Raw genomic sequence first — 25,491 nt, forward strand, 5'->3', positions numbered from 1 at the left:
TTTTAGAAATCTGGAGTTTAAGGTTTAAAGCTACATTTAGCTTTTAGAAGTCTGGAGTTTAAGGTTTAAAGCTGCATTTAGTTTTTAGAAGTCTGGAGTTTTAGGTTTAAATCTGCATTTAGCTTTTAGAAGTCTGGAGTTTAATTTTTAAATCTACATTTAGCTTTTAGAAGTCTGGAGTTTAGGGATTAAAGATGCATTTAGCTTTAGAAATCTGGAGTTTAAGGTTTAAAGAAGGATTTAGCTATAAGAGGTCTAGAGTTTAGTTTGTATGAACATTAAAAGCAGCCAGAGAGCAGGGATCTTAGACTCTATGCTGTAATAAGGACACAATCTCAGTCAAATCTGTTGGGCAAAGAACTACTGTATAAGAACCTGATCATAGCCAAAAGTAGTAGTGAGGTGATGCTGTCTTTCTATCATCGCAGTGCTAAGAGAACAGAAACGTCATGCGGTGTGTTCTAGGAGTATAGAGAGACCACAGTGTGTGTAAAATAAGCACCAGATCAGAATTTAGTAGCACAGAGGATATGAAGGTCACCCTACATGACATATGATAAGCTGATCCTAGATCAGTTAGGAGGAGTGATGCTATCAGAGGGAGGCTGGTCATAATGGGAGGCACCCTGAGCGAGCTCTTCATGCCAAGTCGCTCTTCTCCGCAAGCTTCAGTCTCTCCTTCTCCCCCTGAGCCTGTGCCATCTCCCGGGCACGGCTCTCGCCCTCCACGTGGTAGCCCACCATCAGCTGGTATACCAGCACGCCCACCAGCGTGCCGAAAAATGGAGCAAAGATTGGCACGAAGAACCAGCACTCGTTAACCCTGTGACAAGGAAGGCAACACAACGGAATACAAGGGGACATGAGGGGACACAAAGAGACACAGGGGGACACGAAGGAACACAAGGGGACATGAGGGGACGCAAAGAGACACAGGGGGACACGAAGGAACACAAGGGGACATGAGGGGACGCAAAGAGACACAGGGGGACACGAAGGAACACAAGGGGACATGAGGGGACGCAAAGAGACACAGGGGGACACGAAGGAACACAAGGGGACATGAGGGGACACAAAGAGACACAGGGGGACACGAAGGAACACAAGGGGACATGAGGGCATTTCATTAGCTTTGGAGGAAACAGTGTTATGTGAGTTCTCCCGTCCATTCAGTGCTGCTACTGCTACATACAGGATGTAGTGAAAGTAAGGTGGAGTGATCACTGATCTAGAATAAAGTTCTTTATTCTAGATCAGTGGTGTATATGAGGGAGAAGTGGCTGTCATGCAGTAACGCTAGCTGATCTGTTATGGCTGTCATGCAGTAACGCCAGCTAATCTGTTATGACTTCCTTTTAGTAAAATAAATGCTTAAACCCTATTTACTATGTGTAACATATTAGACATTAATACAATATTATGTACAGGTTATGACACATTAATGTAACATTTACAGTATATGACACATGATGTTACATTATAGACAGTATATGACACATTATGTAGCATTAGTCACAGTACATGACACATTGTGACATTATGTACAGTATATGAAACATTAATGTAACATTATGGATGGTATATGACACAGTAATGTAATATTACGCATGGTATATGACACATTATGTAGCATTAGTCACAGTGTATGACACAATAACGATATGTACAGTGTATGACACATGAACATAACATTATGGACAGCATATGACAAATTATGTACAGTTTATGCACTCACGTGAACACTTCACTTCCCCAGCCAGCGAGTGAGGTGAAGATGCGGGGCCCCAGGTCACAGGCGGGGTTCATGGCGTAGCCCGAGTTGATGCCCATGAACAGTATGTGTTGAGTTTTATTAAATTAATTCACCAAAACATAGCCTGAACTTTTCAGACAACCGTGTTCACACACATGAAATATCGATCAAAAAGCATATTGTTCTTTGAGTTTAGCAATGAATCACTGACTACATGTGACATGTGCTATGTAATACACACTGGAGTTGCTTTGGTTAGGACTTAACACTGATGAAGGACACATTCAGTCATGTTGTCTGGTGTAAAAGGCTACTGAAGTGTTTCTATAGCTGCTGTCTGTCAGCAGGTCTGCAGGAGATGCGCTGGTTTGGAATGTCAGGGGGTCTGTCAGCAGTCCAGCTGTTTGGCCCATCCTGCAGCTGCTCACCTGGTCGAAGAAACCGTTGACCAGGCTGAGGTGCTTGGAGGGGTACGTGGCGAAGATTCCTGCTGTGGCGTTCTCGCCCACCATGAGCAGACTGTCCTTCTGATCCGCCCAGAGAGTATCTGCAGTCGCGCAAAACAACACATGCATTACATCCTAAAAAGAACTTTTCACAGCTTTTTCAAAGAAATGAGTGGTTGTTGTTCAAGGCTGTTACAATAATTAGTTTCCAGACATGTTTCCTTAGCAGACTGGGCTACTGAAGAGACTTGTTGATTTAAGGATTTCTGCAACCTGAACTTTTTACAATTAAGTTCCTTTTTTTAACATACAAACCATCTTTTCTGCTCATTTCACACATTATGTAGTAACACAGCTCACTATAGTACATGCCAAATATGATCACTGCTCCAAAGAAGGTTCCTATTGTCTGAAACAGGAAATACACGGGAAACTTCCTCCATGGCTCTCGACCCAGCATGCAAAGGGCAAAGATCACTGTCGGGTTCAGGTGCCCACCTACAGAAACTGAGGGAGATGTTTTTGAATGATCCACACTAAATGTGATTTCGCCTATCTTCAGGTTTGCATTTACATGTAATCTTATACGTTGTTCTGTGTGGCATGTCTGCACAGTTTGCTTTTTGCTGCTCGAAACATCCAATAGCTAAAATTGTTCAGTATTCGTATCTCGAGAGGTCTCTTTATATGCTTCACAATAAAGGGCTGGAATAGATTTTAGAGTGGCTTAATGTAATCTCTCCATCAAAAGGCAACGTTTATCAGGCCTTTAAATGGAGTACATTGCTTAAATCAACTTTAAGTAGCTCCCTGGAGCAAGATTGAACTTCCAAAATGCGACATGCTTAAACAAGATTTTTGAGGGCCCTGTGAGGCGTTGACAAATGAACTGTGCTGTGCTGCTGTGTTTGTGCTGATCCGCTGTGTTTGTGCTACCCTGCTGTCTGTGCCTGTGTGTACCTGTAGCCTTGAGACATGCCTTGATAAAGCCTTCGTATGTCCTTGTTAAAGATAAGTCTGTAATATTCTGATCCAAATTATTTTGATCTGTAAGTTTATGTAAAATGCAGCGGTTCATCAGAACACCTACATGACACTGTAGTGGAGGTCTATGATTGGTCAGGATGCTCATAACAGAAAAAACTGAATTAGTCAGCTGGCTCATGTGCAGATTTAATTCTTATACAATGCACTTATCCAAGGTAAATTAAGGGTGAATGAATAAATAACTAGAGCATGAATGAGTGAATGACTGCTTGTGTGATTTGTGTGTTTTCTGCACCACATGTGCTCTTGTGACAAACTTGTGACTTGTGACAAACACCCAGACTACATGTGATGAACAACCAGACAACTTGGCAATAAAAACATATCATAAGTGATGAATCCAGTAGCAGAGTATATTACAACATGCATACATTCACACAATGTATTTTTGTATTTCAATCCACTTTCAGTTGTTGAGCTTCTCATGTCACGGAGCACTCGTGACATGCTGAAGAGCTGGAAGACAATTCTCGCCTGTGTGGAGGCACGTTATGACACTCAGCTAATGACTGCTACAGGAGGACTTGTGGCACAGTGGGTCCAAAAGTGACACACCTCCTGTAAGTCTGCGTCAAAGGCTAATGAGATGGCTTAACGATGCTCAACCCTCCCCTTTTCCACCCTTCGGCATCAGAACAATTGCTCTCTCTCTGTCTCTCTCTCTCTCTCTCTCTCTCTCTCTCTCTCCAAGTCTCCCTTACATATGAGTGTTAAAGGATAAAGAAGGTGTTGTCCTTGGACTCAGATCATCATATAATTATGTAGTACAGTAGTTTTTTCTTCTTCAGCCATTTTTGCTGCCCTGTGGATAACTGCACGTCCACTACTTTTGTCGTAGCTCCACTCATTTGTTGAGAAAATTAAGTGTCCATGTCTGCCTGTTTCTGTCTCTGCACATACCAGCCTCCAGGAGTCTTTGGTTTCCATTTGTGAAATCAGCGTCCATGCCTGTTCTTTTGCCTCTTCACTGTGGATTGAACATTCACTATGGAGAGGCTCCAAACCAGCATAGTTGTTCCCCTGCTTCACCCACACTGGTATGTAACCTCATACATTTAAAATTCCCTCAAAAGTCATCAAAATTCAGTACATAAGCAAGAGTTTGTCCTGGCTAACCCAGAATTTGTCTCAGTAACCCAGACTTTGTCCTGATAACACAGAGTTTGTCCCAAATAACCCAGATTTAGTCCTGGCTAACCCAGAGTTTGTCCTGGCTAACCCAGAGTTTGTAATGGTAATCCAGACTTCTTCTGTGTTCTGTGCTCTTCTGTGTGTTGCTCTCTAGGAGAAAGATTCTGCCATTCAATAGTGATAACAAGGCCTTCATGAAAGTGTAGGTCAAAACTCAAGGTTCCAGTTTCCCAGACTGATTGTGCCCCTAGGATAAAGACTTGTAAGCATTCATGTTGAAGGTTAGTCCAAGACTAGGCTTACTCTATATCTGGGCCAAACTGGGCCAAACTGGATTGTACTTTGGTCAGTAATGCTGTGCAAAGCCTGTTCTTACCTGAGACTTGACCACACACCAGGATCCCCAGCGTGGCGGCAAAATCGAAGGCAAAGTTCACAGTGAGGAACATTCCATGAGATCCCTTGCTGAGGACCAGTTGGGCCACTGCCCCACAGCCAAACATCTGCACAGGAAACAACGACATCGTGGACCACATGACGAAATCATCCAATATGACTTGAGTGTTGTAGTGGCAGAGTCCAGATCCAGAATCAGTCTACTCAGTCACAACAGATATTTTCTTTACAATACAAAAAGCTAAAAGTGATCCTCAATGCTTCTGATCTGCCCTATTTCATATTGTAATGTCACCTGTTATCAACAAGGCACCTCTAACTGTCTACAGGTGTATGGTACAGATGCTGGTTAACTTCTCTTCTATTGTTTTCTGAGAGGTTGGTCACAAGCCACTTACCATAAGTAAACCCTACTGTAAACATATTGAGCTACTTTCATGAGAAGTTTCATTTTTTAGTGATTATAGCGCTGATATATCAGGAACTCAAACCTACAAATGCAGAAGAATTACTTTTGAATGTTTGATCGAGTTTGATCTCAATGACAATGGGTAGCAATGGAATTTTTGTCTTGGTCATAAATTTAGCCTTTGCTAACAACATGTACATGGCTAAAATGATATAACTACCACTTGGCTCATTCTGGATGAACACAGGGCACAAAACATCCAGCAAAAATAATGCCAACAGTGCTCTTGGCTGGTACGATGGCATAGAGGAGAGAGTGTTAATAATTAGCTCTAGATGGTGGACATATTATACAACTATTTGTATAGCATGTCCACTAGTTACTTATGACATGATTAAAAATGATTAAAAGTTTGAATGTTCTTTTGACATTTGTGTAACATACCCTTTAGCGAGAGGGTCATCATTACCAGGGTCACATGCTCTGTGTCTCTGGTTCGCGCGGAAGCTCCTTACATTGCTCAGCTATGAGACACCACAACCGCCTATTAGCTGTGAAGCCCTGAGCTATTTTCACCAGCCTGATTTTCAGTCGTCTCAGACACAGAGTGTCCAAGCCTCATGCTGCACTAACAAACACGGCATAGCAGGACCACAGAGCCAGTGACATTTCTACCAGCCTCACGAAAAATAAACAAAGCAGTGTACCTTCACCACGGAAATCAAACCTCAGAAAAGTAATATGAAATAGGCAATTCATAGACTCCAGCCTTCATGGGACTGAGCATAAAAATAAATGGACAAGGTCCAGGTTCCCCACAGACATTAGTGCTTTAGAGTCTGGAACCTCACACGGGTAAAGAGAGATGCCAAACCTCCACATGGTCAGGTGGCCCATGACATGCAGAATGTGTTTAGCTTGGCTAAAGTATGGCTGACTACAGCATGTGTTTAGCATGGCTACAGTATGGCTGACTACAGCATATGTTTAGCATGGCTACATTATAACTGAGTATGAACTCAATTCAGGAGTTTACAAAATAGTTTTTTATGTTAAAAAGTGTTTAGATTTTCCTTAGAACTGACTCCTTGAAATAATGTCACTAAAATACTTCTGATGCAACACATCAAAATTTATTTCACACTCAGGTTTGTAAATATTAGGATATCATTATTATATATACATGTAAGTGCAGAGCGTCTGGATAACACCCACTCTGTTGTCAATATTGGTTCATTTATGAAATCGAACAGCAGTGCCACATCACTCACATTTCCCTGTGGTTTACCACCAGATAAGCAAATTAACAACAGCCTGTATAATAAAATAATAATTTGTTTCAGGATCTTTAACATATTATAACTTTCCTTTGTCCTGGTTGGATAGTAAATGTGTGTTTTCAAATTGTTTACATGAATATAATGATGGCACAAAAACAGAGCTGAAGACACCCACCACTGATGGAGAAGATCTCCTGGCTTGGTGGAAACTTCACCAAATTAACTTAACAAGCTTGAGCAGGCATACTTGCAGATATCTGTGTGTACCAGCCACATGTTCACTCTGAGAAAGGCTTTTTAGTACAAGGGGCACCACTGTAACTTGTCAGTGTTCATACCTTAAGCCACATAAAGTAGGTATGCATGTCTTTTTGGCAGGAACCTGTGAACACTGATTTCTGACTAGCCAAGCAATATAGATTTCCTATGATGATACAAATGTTTGCATTTTAATAGTTTCATGTTGAATGATATTTTCATTTTGCAGTTTAATATTGCAAAAATGCAAGAACAAAGTCAATACATGAGATAAAACTAATGATTTATTATTTATTTATTTTGCTAATTTCATCTTATTCTTATTCTTATGACAGTTCAGTACTGGCCAGTCATAGGTGCAAGAAGTGTGAGATTTGACTGTTAAACAATAATAGTTTATTGTCCACTTTTAGTGGAAAAAACTAACTTTTGATGTTAATTTTAAGCGTATTGGTGATGTACTCTGTAGGCTTTACATATTTAAAAATAAAAGTGAAACTGTATTTCATCTGAGAGCCCTGAGGATCTTTTCATGTTTATATTTGATAGATATGTGAACCAGTGATAACAGGTTAGGAAATCACATCATAAAAAATAATTGAGTTTTAAGTGTAATCACAATATTGCAGAGAAAAATCAGATCATTTTCCTAAACACTTCAGCCATACAGTTCATATTGTAACTGCAGCCCATAGTTTTCTTTGTCATATCATTATTTATATATTTAGATTTTCTGTATGACCTTTCATGTGAGTGGGAAATTACAACATTTAGCTGATGCTTTTGTCCAAACTAACTTACATTTATGAATGAACACTGCTTGAGCAATTGAAGGTTAAGGGGCCCCACATTGGCAACTTGGCAGTGGGGCTTGAACTGGCAACCTTCTGATTACTAGTCAAGTACCTTAACCACTGAGACACCACTGCCCCCAGTTACAGCTGTCAAAGCATTTCACTGCTATTTGGATCATGTATGACGATGTATGTGACAAATTAACTGACATGATTTTCATTTGCTGAAGGCAAACAACCAGCATTCACTCTAATAGCTGGCCAAGTTAGCGAAACACACAACTCCATAGTGATGGAAATGACATATTTAGCTAGTTAGCAAAATAATGTTTTATTAGCTGAAATGGCCAGCTACAGAAATAACAGCAACTGAATATACTGTGGTTTTTAAAATTCTTGAAGGTTTAACAGATCACAGCGTGATGGATTCACTGCATTTTTGTCATTAAAAAAAAGCCATGTAACTGAAATTGGGGTAACAGTGCAAAGAAGTACACCCCTCCACACATAGGACACACAGGTAGAAAGAATACAGTCTAGAAATTATAGGTGAGAATAATATTGTCCATAAACAAAAGTACTTACACTAAAGACCAAACAAAACCTGTGGCTCAAAAACAAAGAAACATTGTGTGTGTGTGTGTGTGTGTGTGTGTGTGTGTGTGTGTGTGTGTGTGTGTGTGTGTGTGTGTCTGCTCAGAGCACTTATCTAGAATTATCAACAGGTCCCATTCACTACCATTACTTTCACGCAGTATGAGTTAACCAATAATAAATCAAGAAAATCACATCACAGGCTAAATGATAATTAAGTGAAATACGTAAAGTCACGGACCACGTGATAAACAGCATGTTTCCGCCTTTTATTGATCCATCTGTGTCTCGTTTCTCCACGACTGTACTGTACATTTTAACCCTGTGTTTCTCAGTCCTTATGGTCGGTTCTGTTACTGTTGCGAATGTCGTTGTAAGCGTATCTTCTTCAGTCCACCTCTGAAATAAACACGTCTGAACAATGAAATAAAATCCTGGTCAGAACTGCTGTAGAAAGTCCATGATAAACAAAACTCTCCAAAAATTCGCGCGTGATTTACGGTCACTATTCTATGCTATACAGAAGATTCTCTACCCAAAGAACATTTTAGGAGGTTTACATCGATAAACAGCTGAAGACGGAAATGGTGAAGGATATGAATAGCGCTGAGAAATCATTTTTCGGTTTCAGTCACCAGGGTAACTATGAACAAATACACAAGGAAGTGGCCGAAGGTTCCGTGTTTAAATACTGTGGCAGGTTATGAGAGAGGGTGCTGGAGCTACCACTGATGAGTTTAGTTGAGGAACCGAACTGTGCTAAGGTGAGTTTATTAGAGGAACTGAACTGTGCTACGGTAAGTTTATTAGAGGAACTGAACTGTGCTATGGTGAGTTTATTAGAGGAACTGAACTGTGCTAAGGTGAGTTTATTAGAGGAACTGAACTGTGCTAAGGTGAGTTTATTAGAGGAACTGAACTGTGCTAAGGTGAGTTTATTAGAGGAACTGAACTGTGCTAAGGTGAGTTTATTAGAGGAACTGAACTGTCCTACGGTGAGTTTATTAGAGGAACTGAACTGTGCTAAGGTGAGTTTATTAGAGGAACTGAACTGTGTTATGGTGAGTTTATTAGAGGAACTGAACTGTGCTAGGGTGAGTTTATTAGAGGAACTGAACTGTGCTAAGGTATGTTTATTAGAGGAACTGAACTGTGCTACGGTGAGTTTATTAGAGGAACTGAACTGTGCTATGGTGAGTTTATTAGAGGAACTGAACTGTGCTAAGGTGAGTTTATTAGAGGAACTGAACTGTGCTAAGGTGAGTTTATTAGAGGAACTGAACTGTGCTAAGGTGAGTTTATTAGAGGAACTGAACTGTGCTACGGTGAGTTTATTAGAGGAACTGAACTGTGCTAAGGTGAGTTTATTAGAGGAACTGAACTGTGCTAAGGTGAGTTTATTAGAGGAACTGAACTGTGCTAAGGTGAGTTTATTAGAGGAACTGAACTGTGCTAAGGTGAGTTTATTAGAGGAACTGAACTGTGCTAAGGTGAGTTTATTAGAGGAACTGACTGTGCTAAGGTGAGTTTATTAGAGGAACTGAACTGTGCTAAGGTGAGTTTATTAGAGGAACTGAACTGTGCTAAGGTGAGTTTATTAGAGGAACTGAACTGTGCTAAGGTGAGTTTATTAGAGGAACTGAACTGTGCTAAGGTGAGTTTATTAGAGGAACTGAACTGTGCTAAGGTGAGTTTATTAGAGGAACTGAACTGTGCTAAGGTGAGTTTATTAGAGGAACTGAACTGTGCTATGGTGAGTTTATTAGAGGAACTGAACTGTGCTAAGGTGAGTTTATTAGAGGAACTGAACTGTGCTAAGGTGAGTTTATTAGAGGAACTGAACTGTGCTATGGTGAGTTTATTAGAGGAACTGAACTGTGCTAAGGTGAGTTTATTAGAGGAACTGAACTGTGCTAAGGTAAGTTGAGATGATCTTGTTGGGGTTTAAGGACGCGGTGATAAACATCACAACAGCAGGAAGAAAGTGGAACGCGCAAGGCGAGCTGGACTAGAGCGCGTGACGGCGCGGGTGTACGTGCTCGAGCAGCTGCAAACCGGAACACCAGGGCTTGGGTCGTGTTATTCATAGAAAGCGTTTAATAAGGCAACATCGCCAGAGAGAAAGCGAATGATCACTCGTTTTATCCGTGAAAAGGAATAGGAAGTACGGTGCGCAACAGCAGCTTCGCAAGGAAAACAATCCCAGTGGCTTCGCTTTAGAGAGGCGAAGAATCACCTGGCGAGAGTTGTGGAAATGGATGTGAGTCGCGTTTGTTCAGCACGTCTCCTTCAAGACTGGTGAGGAACCATTCCAGGTGACCATGAAGCTCAGACAATGCCAAGGTCGTGCAAAGCTGTAATCAAAACAAAGGGTGACTACTTTGAAAAATTTGACGTATAAAACATATTGTGGTTTTTATTTATATATTTATTTATATACTTTTTATTTATTACACTTATGTAATTTATTACATAAGTCCACACGTGTTCCTTCATAGTTTCAGTATTAATATACTATTTTAAAATACATAAATAAAGTTTAAAAAAAACATTGAAGGTCTGACAAACACACAGTGGTGGCTGGTGAAAAATATTCTAGGTAGAGATGTTGGTGACATGCTCAGTTTCAACAACCATCCCAATACAAGTTAACACAAACTACCAGTCGTCTGGGAAATAGCCAGTAATTATTTAATTGGCATTACAATCAACAGAATAATACATGTCAATTATCATTAGTTGCAGGTCTAATGTGCTCAGATAGATGGTACAATATGCATCATTAGAAAAAAAAAAACCATTTGAATATTTTGTTAACTAAAGGAAAACATTTTTCAACAAATAGAAGGCTTGCATTTTAAAAGTTAATGCAGTGGTCTTACATCAAATAGCTTTCCTTTTGATACCTAATTTATAACTAACACACAGCTAGCTTGCTAACGTTAGTCATTTAAAATGTTTATTTTAAAAATAAAATAATTTCTACCGGGGCGGCACCCTAGCACTCTATTGAACAGCTGCCACTGCTAATTAGGCTACATGAATGAAACAGTTAGTTAGCAAGCTGTGCTAGTAAATTCTCTTTTTGTGTGGAAATTTAGAGTTTATTGTTGGACGTAATGTGTTTCGGTAATGTGTGTTGAAAAGATTGACTGCTGTTCATTAATTGAGATAACAGATCAGAATGTTAACATCATTATTACAATACAGTGTTATTAACGTCAGATCAGTGTAGGAAAGCAGGCCTAAAAGTGTGCTGGTTATTTCTGCCACATTACGCCACTGATCCTAGTCGCTCTGATGACGCTTGAGTCTTACCAACTATTGTTGAACATTTTTTTGTGTGTGTTTGGGTCTGGAAACACATTACTGAAGCTTCCCTTTCATGACTTCTAACATGTGGAATCGTGTTTGATGCATATCATAGCAAGTGCCTGAGGACAGAGGCGATGTCTCACCAGCCTGAACTGTGGATGGAGAGAGTTTAATTTGGTTTTAGTCAGGACTAACACTCACTCTTTCCATCACAAACACACACATGTTTTTTGCTGTGTATATTTTAATATAAATTATACACACAATTTATCACTTATCCACTGTGCAGGATTGAGAAATTGTGTGCATACATGTGTGTTGATCTGTAAGTGTGAGGAGATTTTCTCCTTCTCCCTACAGTCTGTCTGGCTGCAGTATGAAGGCTGTGCTGCTCCACTGAAGGATCCACACTGTAAACTGGAGAAACTACAGTGAGTTACAGATTACTGAACCCAAGATTGGTATCAGCATAATCAAAATTCGAGCTGTTACTGTAACTGTCACATAGCATAAGGCAAAGCTAATAATTCAGGACCATTCTCATTTATCTGGTCTGTTTTTCTTCTTTTCCACTTCTATCAATCAATATATTATTCTCCATGTGAATACTGATTAGTTCATGAACATTCTATAAGTTTTCAAGCTTGTAGCATTTCTGACCTCAGGTAGGTGATCGCTAGTTACTGTTAACTTGTGGCCTCCAGTTGACATTGAATCAGCATTTATTAATGAAGAACTTTTAATTACATTTAAATTTGGTATCCACAAACTTCGAGTTAGCACATCTGGGATCGTTCCTCAACTCCACTTTCTGGAATACCCTCCAGGTTAGTTGCTAATTCTCCCAGAAACCAACCGTATCCCTCCATTTGTCATGTCCTGAATTCTGATGTTTTTCACCTGTTGTTCCTCATTAGCTTGCTTAATCCATCTTCCCCACTTCCTTTTTGTGAAGTATTGTTTCTACCAAGGCTAAGCATACTAAACCTTATTTAGTTTCCTCTCTCTCTGGTCATTTCATTCCCCTTTTCCTTTGTGAACTCTCACTGCCTGCCATTATTGTACTACTTTTGTTCTCCACTCTCAGGTTTTTGAACTGTGCCTGTCCTTGTTATTCCTAGACAGAAAGGATAGTGTGTAACCCCAAACAGCACGTGTAGCTAGTTATGTATCCCCCCCCCCCCCCCTCATGTAAACAGCAGTTAAGGAGGCCTAAATCTTTTCAAGGTACAGTTTCCAGGACACAATTTAATGTGTTTATGGTTCTGTACTTTAGCCCAGTTTAATGGGGTCTATAAGCTTGCTAAAGGGGTAAAGGTAAGAAAATGACTCCTTACTGGGCAGCACCAGGACTGGTGAATAGACCTTTACTGGAAACATCTACTAAATATTTGAACTGAACTGAAACATTTAGCGCACTTTCACTTTTTTCATAAACCTAAAAAGCATAATCATTTTTTTCGCATACACATACATCAAGGAACAAGTGTAGTTCACGTCATAGTTTTCATTCCTCTAATGAAATGAAAAGCACACATATTCTCAGCGTGCATCTTGCTTCTGTTTTATGCTTTCAATTTGTATACTGTTTTACACTTTCACTTCAAACATAGTCACCAGTTACTAGCATTCCTGAACACCTTCTTACTGAAAATATAAAGACTGTGTGTTTAGTTTACTTGTTGGGCTTGTTTCCTTTATCTACACTATCACTACAGGTTTAGATCATGGGTGCAGTTTTAAAAGTTATCATTTCAAATGAATTCTTCAGATGTTGCATTTCTGCATTCTCAGACTCCTTTGATGGTGTATGGAAATTAATTTAATTAATTGATTAAATATTTAAAATATTTAACTAACAAGTGGCAGAAAGTATGGGTTTATTTTAAATGTTACAGCAGTCGGCTTGTGGATGGAAAGGATGCATACGCTGTGCGACACGGCTCATGCAGCAGCAAAGTGTTTGAAATTGGGGTGTTTCCACCCAAAAATGTTTATTAAACTAAGTTTTAAGTAGAATTTTTATGAAATTGGCCCATTTGAATTTTCATTGTGTTTTGAGTGTAAAGGGGGGCTGAGCTGCCTGCAGTCCTGAGTTCAGGTTTGGCTTTGTGCTGTGGGTGTGTCCTCTGTGATGGTGTTACAAAACAAAGTAGTGGCAGTTTTATTCTTACCTTCTTAGATAAGTGAACCTGCTGCTTTTCTTACTCTGGCAAGTTTGTGTAACTGTGTACTTGTTTAAAGTAAGCAGACCTACATGTATGTGGAAAACCTTTTTTTCTTGTAAATGGAACATGCATTACAAAAAATGAGCTATGAACTAGCACACTGAGTACAATAGCACATATTGCGTAAGCATGCATACAGAGGAAACGTGTAGAACACAGGATCAGCATGTAAAGCACGGGGTCAAACACAGACAATGAATGACCATAACACAGGACTATAACCAGAGACAGGTGTAACACATAACCAACTAATAAGGGAGGGGCGTGGCCATGTTAGACACACACACACACACACACACACACCGAATGACAAACAGCAATGACACATCAAACTGACATGGGGAGGAGTCGAGGTGGAGGGGCGGTGCCATTACATATAACCTATAATTTTGCAGACTCTCGTCTTTTCTGGTTCTCTGATTGTTGATTGTTCACAGTGTAATACTAATTGTAACAATATGTGTTAAATAATTGGCTAATGTTGATGCTAATAATGTGATTAAAGATGCACTCTAAAATTCATCAGTAATGTGCATCGTCCGTCCTGAGCCCCTTTATTAGTTTCCTAAGTAGTTTATAGGTGATTCTTTACTGCTAAAAACTTCCATCTCTGACACATGTAAGACCTTCTCTTTATAGGTGATTCTTTACTTCAAAACCTCTATCTCTGACACATGTAATACTTAGTTTTTTGTCTGTTAATGTTGTTTACAGTATCTTATTTTTTAGATTATTATTATTAAGGTAAGATTATCAACGTTTACCGTTAACGTTGCATCCTTACTAGCATGTGATTACCCCAGCAAAGCATCATTTTAATTATTACTGTGCTTTTATTTTCAAAACATTATCCCATAAGCAGACATGTACATTATAGCAGACATATACATTAGAATAGCAATATCTGCCATGAAAACAATGTATTTTATCTTTTTCCACCATTTCACTGCGAGTTATACTGTGTATGACTATGTATGTGACAAATAAACCGAACTTGAACTTGAACTAATGTTGGAGGTTTCCACAGGATGCAGGGACGAGTCGCGTGGAACATAAGCATAAGTTTATTTTACAGGTAACATTCACATCCAAACATACACACTAATGGAGTCAAACACCGACAATACAAACGCGTAAACAACAGACTTTTATACATATATGATAACGACACAATGAGGAGCAGGTGTGAGACACAGGGAGGGTGTGGCCACATTGAAGAACACACACACACATGCGCGCGCACACACACACACTCATACACACACACACGCGCGCGCACACACACACACTCATACACACACACACACACACACGAGGAAACGTTCAGGGAGAGGGGCCATACCGTGACATTGTGTTTATGAAGACTATTGACATCTAAATTTTCCATGTCATGGACGCAACCATGAAATCACCTATTTTTTTAAATATTTTTAAAGTATTTTTATAAGTATTTGCAGTGATGTGCAAAGCTTGATGAAAATTAGTTTAAATGCACGAAAACATGCAAATTGAAAACGGAAAATATACTACATGAATGTTATTGTAATGTTGCAGTTAGAACCATTTGATTAAAACCAAAAAAGATATGCATGTTCCAGATTAAAATGTATGCAGTTTTGGGGCACAAATTGGGGTACCTGTTTACATGTATACTGACTGTGATGGTTAAAATAAAATGGTTTTTGTTTGTTTGTTTGTTTGTTTTTTAATATGGGAGAGTCAAGAGTGACCGTAGTAGCAGAAGCACCCTTATATGTAGTTCATCTTGGTGATCGTTCATATTTCTTGAAGCTAGTTGCTTATCAGCAAGGACTCCTTGGGAACAGTGTGGAAACTTGGGAAGGCATTTTATTGGGAGGGCACTTTATTGGGAGGGCAGTTTGGATTGTGCTCATTTCTGGTGATTGCAAGCAGTTGGCAGGGCATCAGATAGCGGGTAAAGGTGGACCTTAGTACACGGGGCCCACCTTGGATGCAGGGCTGCCCAATAGCCCCTGAAATAAATGGATTTTGGTTTGTAATTTTTATACTCTGTTATTATAGAGATAAATAATACCAGCGTGTGCTCCATGATGAGTTCTGTTTATCTGCTCATTGTGTCCTTTAATTCACACCACGCCCTGCCTCAAAAGTGAATGTGGTTGTGTAACCAAGCATTTGATATTCTGTTCAGAAAACGAGACTTTCAGTGAACTTGTACTGACTGGAAATGTATTTAGGCTCTAGTAACAGTTGACTACCATAATTCAATAAACAGGATTTTTACAGGACAAACATTATACTGGATCATATCTTGCCCCTGTTGCTATGGAGGATTCACAGTAATTAACAGTAGCATCAAGTGTTAAATTCTTGTCTAATGCATACATTTTTTATTTTATTTGGATACCAAAGGGGAGAAACGTGTACTCAAGTGAGTGATCCTGAGGACAGATATGATTGTCTCTCTCTTTCTCTCTCACATACACTGTCGCATTCAGGAATAGGTTTGCACGCAGCTGCTGCAAGCAATCGGCAGGTCAAGCACACCACTAGCAGGAGAATCAATATGCAGATTTAAAAGTAGGTAGCTGGAGCCAACTACACCTATTAGACTATTAGACTCACTACAGCCCTCTCCTCACTTCACACAAAAGGGCCACAACTAGGCAGTGAATCTATTCACTAAGAGGCGGCTAAGTCACAGCTGGGTTACAGTTGGGTCCTCCTGCATGCAGATTTATTGTGTAAGTTCTAGCGATGTTGTTGACTAGAGAGATAGTTAAGAATTCAGACCTGATTACAATGAAACCAAAATCAGGATTTCAGAAAAAGTGAGCAAGAAAGGGGGCTGAAGACAAACTACTGTGTCCAGAGTTTTGCCTCTGCCAGCATGGCTCATTCTCCTGGTAACAAACATCAACAGAATCTGCAAAGCAAGTAATATTTGTTTTCTCCGATACGCTTGCTTTATTACTTCCTCGTGGTGCCAGGCTAGTACTGATGCTGGGCATTTCAAATATGTTGATATACCACATGTCCTGGGATGGGAAAATGTTTATAAATAAAACATTAATTATAATGAGGGACATAAACAAATGTGTGTTCAATATTTGAGAGGCAGTAAGAAATTTTGTGCACTTGTGACTGTAGAATTTTATAAAACATGATTTTTTTGTCCTTTTGGGCATCTTGCTATGTACTAAACCATTGGTTTCTTTATCAGAATTACAGGTGAAAGGTACTGATGGAAAGGATGACATCACCATCACCAGCACGTGCTGCTGTCCGTTCCACCTCAACTTCTGATGCCCCTTTGGTTCACACCATAAGGGCTCATGAAAAAAGTTCTGTAATCGCACCCATGCTCTCTAGAAGCACATTCAATGCTCCAGTTAAATTGAACATCTACTCAGACACAGGCCATACAGGTATGTTGTGACACAGCACTGATGCAAGTCTGATTATGCCATGGCTGAGATTAAATCTGCACAGGATCCATGTCATGTGATGCCTTGTGTGACAGCTATTTCTCTCTACTTTATGCTTCTTCACAGAACACAACTCAGTTGTTGATCATGAACATGGTAAATATTGAGCGTTTTATCATATTCCTTCAAAGCAATTCCGAGTTTGTCTTGTAGTTATGAGAACCTGCAACCATCTTTTGCTGTGCCAAAATTAAGTTTCCTTTTTTATTTCTTTAGTGACAAGTGTTTTGATGAAGCATAAAACCAGACTGAGGAAGAAGTTCAAATTCATATGTGAGGGTGATTCTAAAATTGAGCACAAAACCCTCTTCCAAAAGATTTATACAGGACTCTTTATCACAAAGAGACAATCCAGAATGGAGAGAGAATGTGATCATGAGGTTCATCAGATTGAAAGAAAATTCAGTACACAGTCCAAGCATTATACTCCTATTCATTGCAATGATATTTTCATTGAAATTCCTAAATGGAAACCAAATACAGAACCGAAAGAGGAAGTTGAAGGAGAGGCAGAGGCAGAGGAAGAGCAAGACATAAGAACTGTGCTGACCAAAGGCATTGCAGGGATTGGAAAAACTGTCTCTGTGCAGAAGTTCATTGTGGACTGGGCAGAAGGAAAAGCCAACCAGCACATAGACCTCGTGCTTGTGATGCCTTTTCGAGAGCTGAATGTGGTGGAAGCTGACGAATTCAGTCTGTATAAACTTATTTGCATTTTCAACCCTGAACTTAAAGGCCTATGCAAGAAGATGTATGAAGAATTTAAAATTGTATTTATTTTTGATGGCCTAGATGAATTTTATTGTCCTCTGAATTTCCACCAAAAACTGGTGTCAGATATTACTGAAATATCTACAGTTGGCACACTTATAACAAATCTAATCAAAGGAATACTACTTCCTTCTTCACACATCTGGGTAACCTCCCGACCAGCCGCAGCTGATCAGATCCCATCTCAGTACATCAGCCGTTTGACAGAAGTTCAAGGATTTAATGACCTACAGAAGGAGTATTTCAGGAAGAAAATCGGTGATGAGGATCAAGCCAACAAAATCATCTCACACATTAAAACATCTCAGAGTCTTTATATCATGTGCCACATACCGGTTTTCTGTTGGATTACAGCAACTTTGCTTCAGCAAATCCTAAATGAGGACAGCTGTACAGAAATCCCCAAAACTCTGACTGAAATGTACACACACTTCCTGTTCATTCAGACAAGGATTAAGAATCAGAAGTATGACAAGAAGGAAGTGAATGATCCCAAACATCTGATGAGATCCAACAAAGAAGTCATTCTGAAACTTGCTGAGCTGGCTTTCAAACAGCTTATTAAAGGCAAAGTTGTATTCAGTGAAGAGGACCTGAGACAGTGTGGCATTGATGTCACTGAAGCCTCACTGTACTCTGGGATTTGCACTGAAATCTTTAAGGAGGAATCTGTGCTTTATGAGAGGAAGGTCTACTGCTTTGTGCATCTGAGTTTTCAGGAGTTCCTCGCTGCTGTATATGTGTTGAACTGCCATTTAAACCAGAACATTGAAGCACTGCAGTTTTTCATGCACGATGAGTCAAATGATGTGGGCCAATCTGAGGGAGGTCCAGTTCTGGCATTTCACTGGATGAGCTGCTGAAGGGAGCAGTGAATAAAGCCTTACAGAGTCAGAATGGACACCTGGACCTTTTCCTCCGATCCCTCTTGGGCATCTCATTGGAGACCAATCAGAAATATCTACAAGGTCTCCTGGCAGTCAAAAACAACAACTCAAAGAGCATCAAGAAGACAATCCGATATATCCAGAATCAAATTAAAGGTGATGATGATTTTGGAAGAAAGAGGATGCCAAATATGAATGCAGACAGTTCCATTAATCTGTACCTCTGCCTGTCTGAAATGAATGACCAGTCTCTTCACAGAGATATTCAGAACTATCTAAAATCAAATGAGCGTACAGAATATCTCTCACCTGCGCATTGCTCAGCAATAGCATACATGCTACAGATCTCAGAGAATGTGCTGGATGAGTTGGACCTGAAGAAATACAACACATCAGAAGAGGGTTATAGGAGACTGGTACCAGCTGTGGGCAACTGTAGAAAGGCTCTGTGAGTATTTCTTTTAAAGATTATTTAAGCAATATTAATAGCATATAGGAAACCGAATATAGCTACAGCTACAAACAGGTGGTTGTCAATCCTTGTTATCTCTGTTCAAGTACAGTGAAGGGCAGGCATCCTGGGGCAGAGCTAATTTTATTTAAAGGGATGATGCACAGAGTCGGAAATAACAGAGCAAAACAAGAATATAACTGAAACTGACACTAGTGATGGAAACAGCTGAAAATAACAAGAACTAGGCTGCAGCTAACACTGGTAAACAAATAGAGACAATGACATAGAGAGTGATGAAAATCGACATTCAGGACTAACCACAAGGTTTAATAAATACATAAAGCAAATGAACAGGAACAAACACCTGGCAAAATAAGACTAGGGTGGAAAAAAAAGACCACATGGCAACAAATGGCATAAAAACAAAACACCAACAAAGTTGCATGATACTAAGTATAGTGAGTATCTTTTTGAGCTTTTGTTAAAACTGCCTTGGCAAGAGGTCATATATTATAGGCTACTGCTTATGCATATAGTTCACACAAGCTTGGCATATAGACATCTGGCATACACATATATTGTCTAGGACATGGATGTCAAACTTAATTGAGGTAATGGGCCATATTTACGTACACTCAGTCTAATGTCAAGTGGACTTTAGCAAAATAGCATTTGAGTAATAAGCAGTCAACTCCTCTTAAATATGTACATTTATTATTTATCTAAACCATAGATTCTGTTTGATCAAGTTGAGCTGGACTCACATACAAAGCAGATGAACAGGATGTAATTCAATGCTACAAACAAACAAAATAAAAGATGGAGTTTGCTTCTATTGTGTCTTATGGTAAAGAAAAAATAGTTCAAAATTCAAGTTTTGTCCCACATGAATAATTCTCCAAAATATCACTAGATCCTTTGAATTATGAGGTCATCAAAACACCCTATCTACCAGTATTTATAGCCTGCACTTGATCTGCAACATGTCCTTCTCACACAAACTTAATCACTTTAGTACTAACACCACTCAGCAATGCATTAACTTCTAGGTGCTTACTATCAAATAATACACTAAGGACTTGATTGTGTCTCCATGTATATCAACCCTGCGACAATCCTTACACAGTGATAAAATATGCTTCAGGGTGCCAAGCCCCACATATAATTTATAATTAGGATTTTCATCCACCCACTCTCAGGTTTTGCAGGTTGGAAGGACATCGTAAGTTGTGCATTCCACTTCCTCCCTGTTTTTGTCACTGGTGCCACTGTTTTTATCAGAGGAACATTAGCAACATCTCCCGTTAGGTAGTTTTTCAATGACTATTTTCAAACTAAAAGTTCTGTGAAGTCTGCTTCTATTTAGCTTACAGTTATCTATTTGCTGCTGTTAATCAGTTAGCTTGAGCTATTTTGAAAGAAATATAGGCTATAATGAAGTTGTCTAACTTACATCTGATAAACTGACAAACTAAAGTTTTCCTTTCTGTTGATAGCTTGTTTTGACAAACTCCACAAGCTGGCCTGCAATCAAACTGCACTGACGAGACTGAAAGTAGTTTGCGCTACTTTTAACACTCGTCTGGTCAACCTTGAAAAAGGCTGACAAACCACAGAGGGATACTACTGCCATAGCCCACCTTACTTTTAAATAACTTGATGTCATTTCAGTATGCAGTAGCTTTATCTTGTGCAAAGTGATATTTGACTGATTAATGATCTTTTGGTTGAGAGAATCGTAACATTTGGAAGGAAAAAATACATCGGACTAAACAGAAGATTTAAAACATTTTTATTTGTCATAAAGTATATATAGGTGATTTTTACAAATGGTATTTATTATTTCAAATGAGAAAAATCCTTTAAATGACATATTGTCATTATGCCAAATAGTATGACTTGTGACTTCACTGCTCTGTTCCCCCTGTTTGGAATAAGAGAGGTCTTTTGTTGTTTGTAATGCATGATTTTTTAATTAAATTATGGTCCACAAGAGAATTTAAATTGAAGACATTCTAAATTCATTTGATGGGCTGAATTACAAATATAATTGGGCTGTATGTTTGACACCCCTGGTCTAAGGTCATTTAAGTTGGCAATCTTTTTGTTTTAGATATTTCTTTAGAGGCTCTATTTAAGTGTAGCTATAGTATTAAGGTATAGGCTGTACCATTGTTTGAGCTATTGTAGCACTATTTGGAGATCATGATTTAAACAGTGAACACTTCAGCATGGAAAAAGTTGTAATAATACACAAGATAAGATGTCAAGTATCCTGTGTCAAACACACTGACTTTCACATATGGCCCAGTCCACTGACTTCATACTAGACACCACAATATTGCAAGCTCTTCACAACTGTGATTATGTAGGCACCTCCCTTCATCAGTGTTTCACTGAATTAAGTTCATGACAACCAGAAGGCTTAGCAGTGAGGTCTGGCATCCTAGTCCCACTTCCACCTCCCTCCAAGATTACCTTTAAACCAATCACATACACATATTTAGAGGTAAACCCACACTGGCCTTCCTGGTGACTAAGGCACTGTTAATGTGTACTCAATGCTGCCAGTTCCACATGGATTTTACCTATTATATCAGAAAGCATTCTCCAACATAACAGCTCCACCCTGGCTTCCAGATAAACAACATTATGATCAGATATGCCAAGCAGAGTTCTATACCAAGATTTGTAAGCCCCGTTAATTGAACCATAACACAGGTCCAAACATTTAATCTGCTTAGAAAAACAAGTAACATATTGGTAAAAATCACTAAGCAACTTTCCAAGCTTGCAGTGGTTAAAATCACCAATTACAACGTTATGAGATACTCTATAGCCTATACACTGTTTTCACAATATTGTAGAGGCCACATTTGTCTTTGTCTGGATTTACAAATGCGAAACAAATAATTCGGGAAATTCACTTGGAAAAATAAAACAGGCATAGAGACACAGATAAGAGTTCTCTAACAATTGCCATGTTGCATGATGCTGATTAATCTCTGTAGGAAGAACTAGCATTGTCTTGATGACTCCCATACCCAAGTTCTGAAATAGAAAAGGAACTCCCAGCTATACTGATGGGGCTCATAGTTCCCACAAAGTACTCTCCAAAATTGGAAAAATCCCCATCAATGTCAGGTTAGTGATTGTTACTTAAGTTGCATACAGACAAATAAAAAAATAATAAATACTAATGTTAAGAAGAATAAAAACAGTCAGTGTGTCATGTGCGCAACACACAACTGCTGCTGATTGTCACCATTATTCCAGCGGCTGAATGGTATCCCTATGAATGCCAAAAATTCAGTGGTGAAAAATATTTGCCAATGACTTGAACTGCTGAATGATCAAGTGCTTCGTAATACCCACAACTGCTATCTCCCACTAGTAAGCCCTGCAATCTGTTTGTCTGTTTTCTCAAGACACTTCCTTGTAGCACTTCACTGGTAGCCTATTCATGCACTCTGCTTTATCATCATTCTTGTTGAGCTGCTGTTATTTTTCTGTTGCTAGAGAAGACTCTAGTAGCCTGCTTGCTCATCCGATCACTAAGGTCTGCAGCCCTGCATGAACAGTGCAAACAATCAAGCCTGTGTTGATGAAAAAGTGACAGCTTGTTTCTCACACTAAGATGCAGTGGATTCTCTTAGACACCAGAGCTGGTTGGAAGCAGTGATTTACCTTGCAAACATTTTTCTTTGTATAATGCGTCTTCAATTTGTCTACCATTACACTTCTTTCTCACTGGTCAGTGATTGATATAGTTGAGCAGTTTGGCCATTTTCAGCTCACTTGACTTCTGTCAAGCTTCATCCATTGATATTGAGGCTAGCAGGTGTTACATGGTCTTGTAGGCTGTCTGGACATAAAGCACTCAGGAATGCTTGCAGGGCTAAGTTATGCTGTATCTATTAGCAAAGAAGAGGCGCATACAGAATATACAGGGGTTGGGGGAGTCAGTGGCCTCTTGCAGTGGGGGCCCGGAATTCTGCAGGATAACTGGGGTATGTAGAACTTTGTCTGACCACACATGGAAGTTGCTGCAGCTGTTGATATGAATCCACTCTTGTTGGCTGCTGTCTGGCTGATCTGGCAAGGCAGAAAGGTTGTAAGCAGGATCCATCTGCCTTATCCTTGCCAGGTACTTGTTGAAAAAGTTTCCAAAATATATTCTTCACTTGTTCTAGCTGTTGTTAGATCTTACTTCTGACACAATTGTAGCATGTAATTATTTCAATGTATGAAACTCCTAGTGTATGAACAGGTGACAGGATACAGGTGGTAAGAATTTTAGGAAGTACTGTTTAGTTTGTCAATCAAAACAAAAACAAAAATCACAGCATTGCTTTTCAGCAGTTTCTCAAACAAGAAACCTCTTGTATGCCAGGTAGATTCTCTCTCTGGATCTGGCAATCTACTGACATTGAAATCCACATATGGGCTACCAATAACCATGTACAGATGCATCCATTTACCTGCTGATTAATTTGGCATGTCTCTCTAGCTTGCTGCCATATGCTATTGTAGCTCACACGGTAGAACTGGTAGAGCAGGGTGCTGGCAAGAACATAGTAAGATGCAATCTGTTGAATAAATGAACGTTTTCCTGTCCATTCTTTAGAACACTCATATCTGCTATTTCCAATTATACAGTTTATTATATATACACATTTGCTTGTCTTGAGATTTCCAGCAATGTAGGAGGTAATACTAAATACTTATATTATGTGTGTGTGTGTGTGTGTGTGTGTGTGTGTGTGTGTGTGTGTGTGTGTCTGTGTGTGTGTGTGTTTGTGTGTTTGTAGTACAATAGAGAGTATTAAAATATCACACAAATGGAAATTAATGAATATCAAGTAAGGACAAATTATTCAATGTTGACATTTTTCATTTAAACCTAAAATGAAAAAATAGACAAATCCCTATAAATGCTAATATTTAATTACTTGACATCTGGTTACAGTTTCCTGATCTTAGTAAAGAATAGTTACTGCTTCTTTTAGATTGGCTGGTTGTTATCTGACTGAACAATCCTGTGAGACTGTGGGTACACTGCTACAATTGAAAAACTCACCCCTCAAAGAATTGGATATTAGTAGAAACAACCTGCAGGATTCAGGAGTGAAATTACTATCTGATGGGCTGAGGAGTTCATACTGTAAACTGGAGCTGCTAAGGTCAGTATGTCTTAGGTTCTTTTCGTGGTTGTTTTTTGTTTCTTTTTGTAATACAAATTATATTGAGCATACACATGGTTATTAACACCTGCATTAATAGTATACACTCTTAAAAAATAAAGGTGCCAACTATCGCCTAAAAGGTTTTTGGAACCATTTTTGGAAAAGAACCATTTTTGGTGGTGCCAAAATAATCTTTTTTTGGTTCCATAAATAACAAGGTTTAACAAGGTTTAATAATTCAGAGCACTTAAAAATATTATTTTTCAGAACCTCTGCTTAAAAGGCTTTTTGTGAATTATCCAAGAACCAATACCAAATGTTTCTTAGTAGCAAATGGTTCTTCAACAGCTAAATATAAACCGGAATGCATTGGAACTACAGGAGTAACCAATGAGCAAATTCTAAACATTCTGTTTATTATTAATCAAGAACTTTCAATCATCACATAATAATGTTTTTTTATTTTTAAGTGAGGAGAAATCAGCTTTCTAGGAAGAAAACAATTTAGTTTTAGCAGCAGATCTTAAATTATGCCTAAAAACAATCTGAAAGTACTCAGACATCAATATTAATATTAATATTAGGTCAATTTAGGCCATTAATATAAAAATATTTTCTATTGGGTGACCATTATATCTTGATCCAAAAAGGCTCAATGTTAACAACATGATATATGCAATACATGTATTTTCTCTTATTCCTTCTTACAACTTATTGTAGACTACTTGGATGTAATCTCAGTGAGCAATCCTGTGAAAATGTGGCTACATCATTACTGTCAGCAAGTACGTCACTGAAAGAGCTGGATCTTAGTTACAATGACCTGAAGGACTCAGGAGTGAGTCTGCTCTCTGCTGGACTAAGGAGTTCACATTGCAAATTGGAGATCTTGAGGTTAGTGTTTATGATTGAGACTCTTGTCTTACATACATTTAGACCCCTATCTTGGTATGTCAGCTAAAAAAAAAATGACAACATACACTTAATAAAGTAATAATAATTATAAAGTAGTAATAATTATAAACATATGTGAGTATTAATCCATCCCAGTTCCCTTGACACATTGAACTCT

At 38.9% G+C, this 25,491-nt stretch overlaps 1 pseudogene; it reads left to right on the forward strand.

Moving 5' to 3' along the window:
- Positions 1 to 25,491, forward strand: part of LOC113568713 — a 63,106-nt pseudogene that overhangs the window by 31,728 nt on the left and 5,887 nt on the right.

The sequence above is a fragment of the Electrophorus electricus genome, chromosome 22 (genome assembly GCF_013358815.1).
Source record: "Electrophorus electricus isolate fEleEle1 chromosome 22, fEleEle1.pri, whole genome shotgun sequence".
In the NCBI taxonomy this organism is placed as follows: Eukaryota; Metazoa; Chordata; class Actinopteri; order Gymnotiformes; family Gymnotidae; genus Electrophorus; species Electrophorus electricus.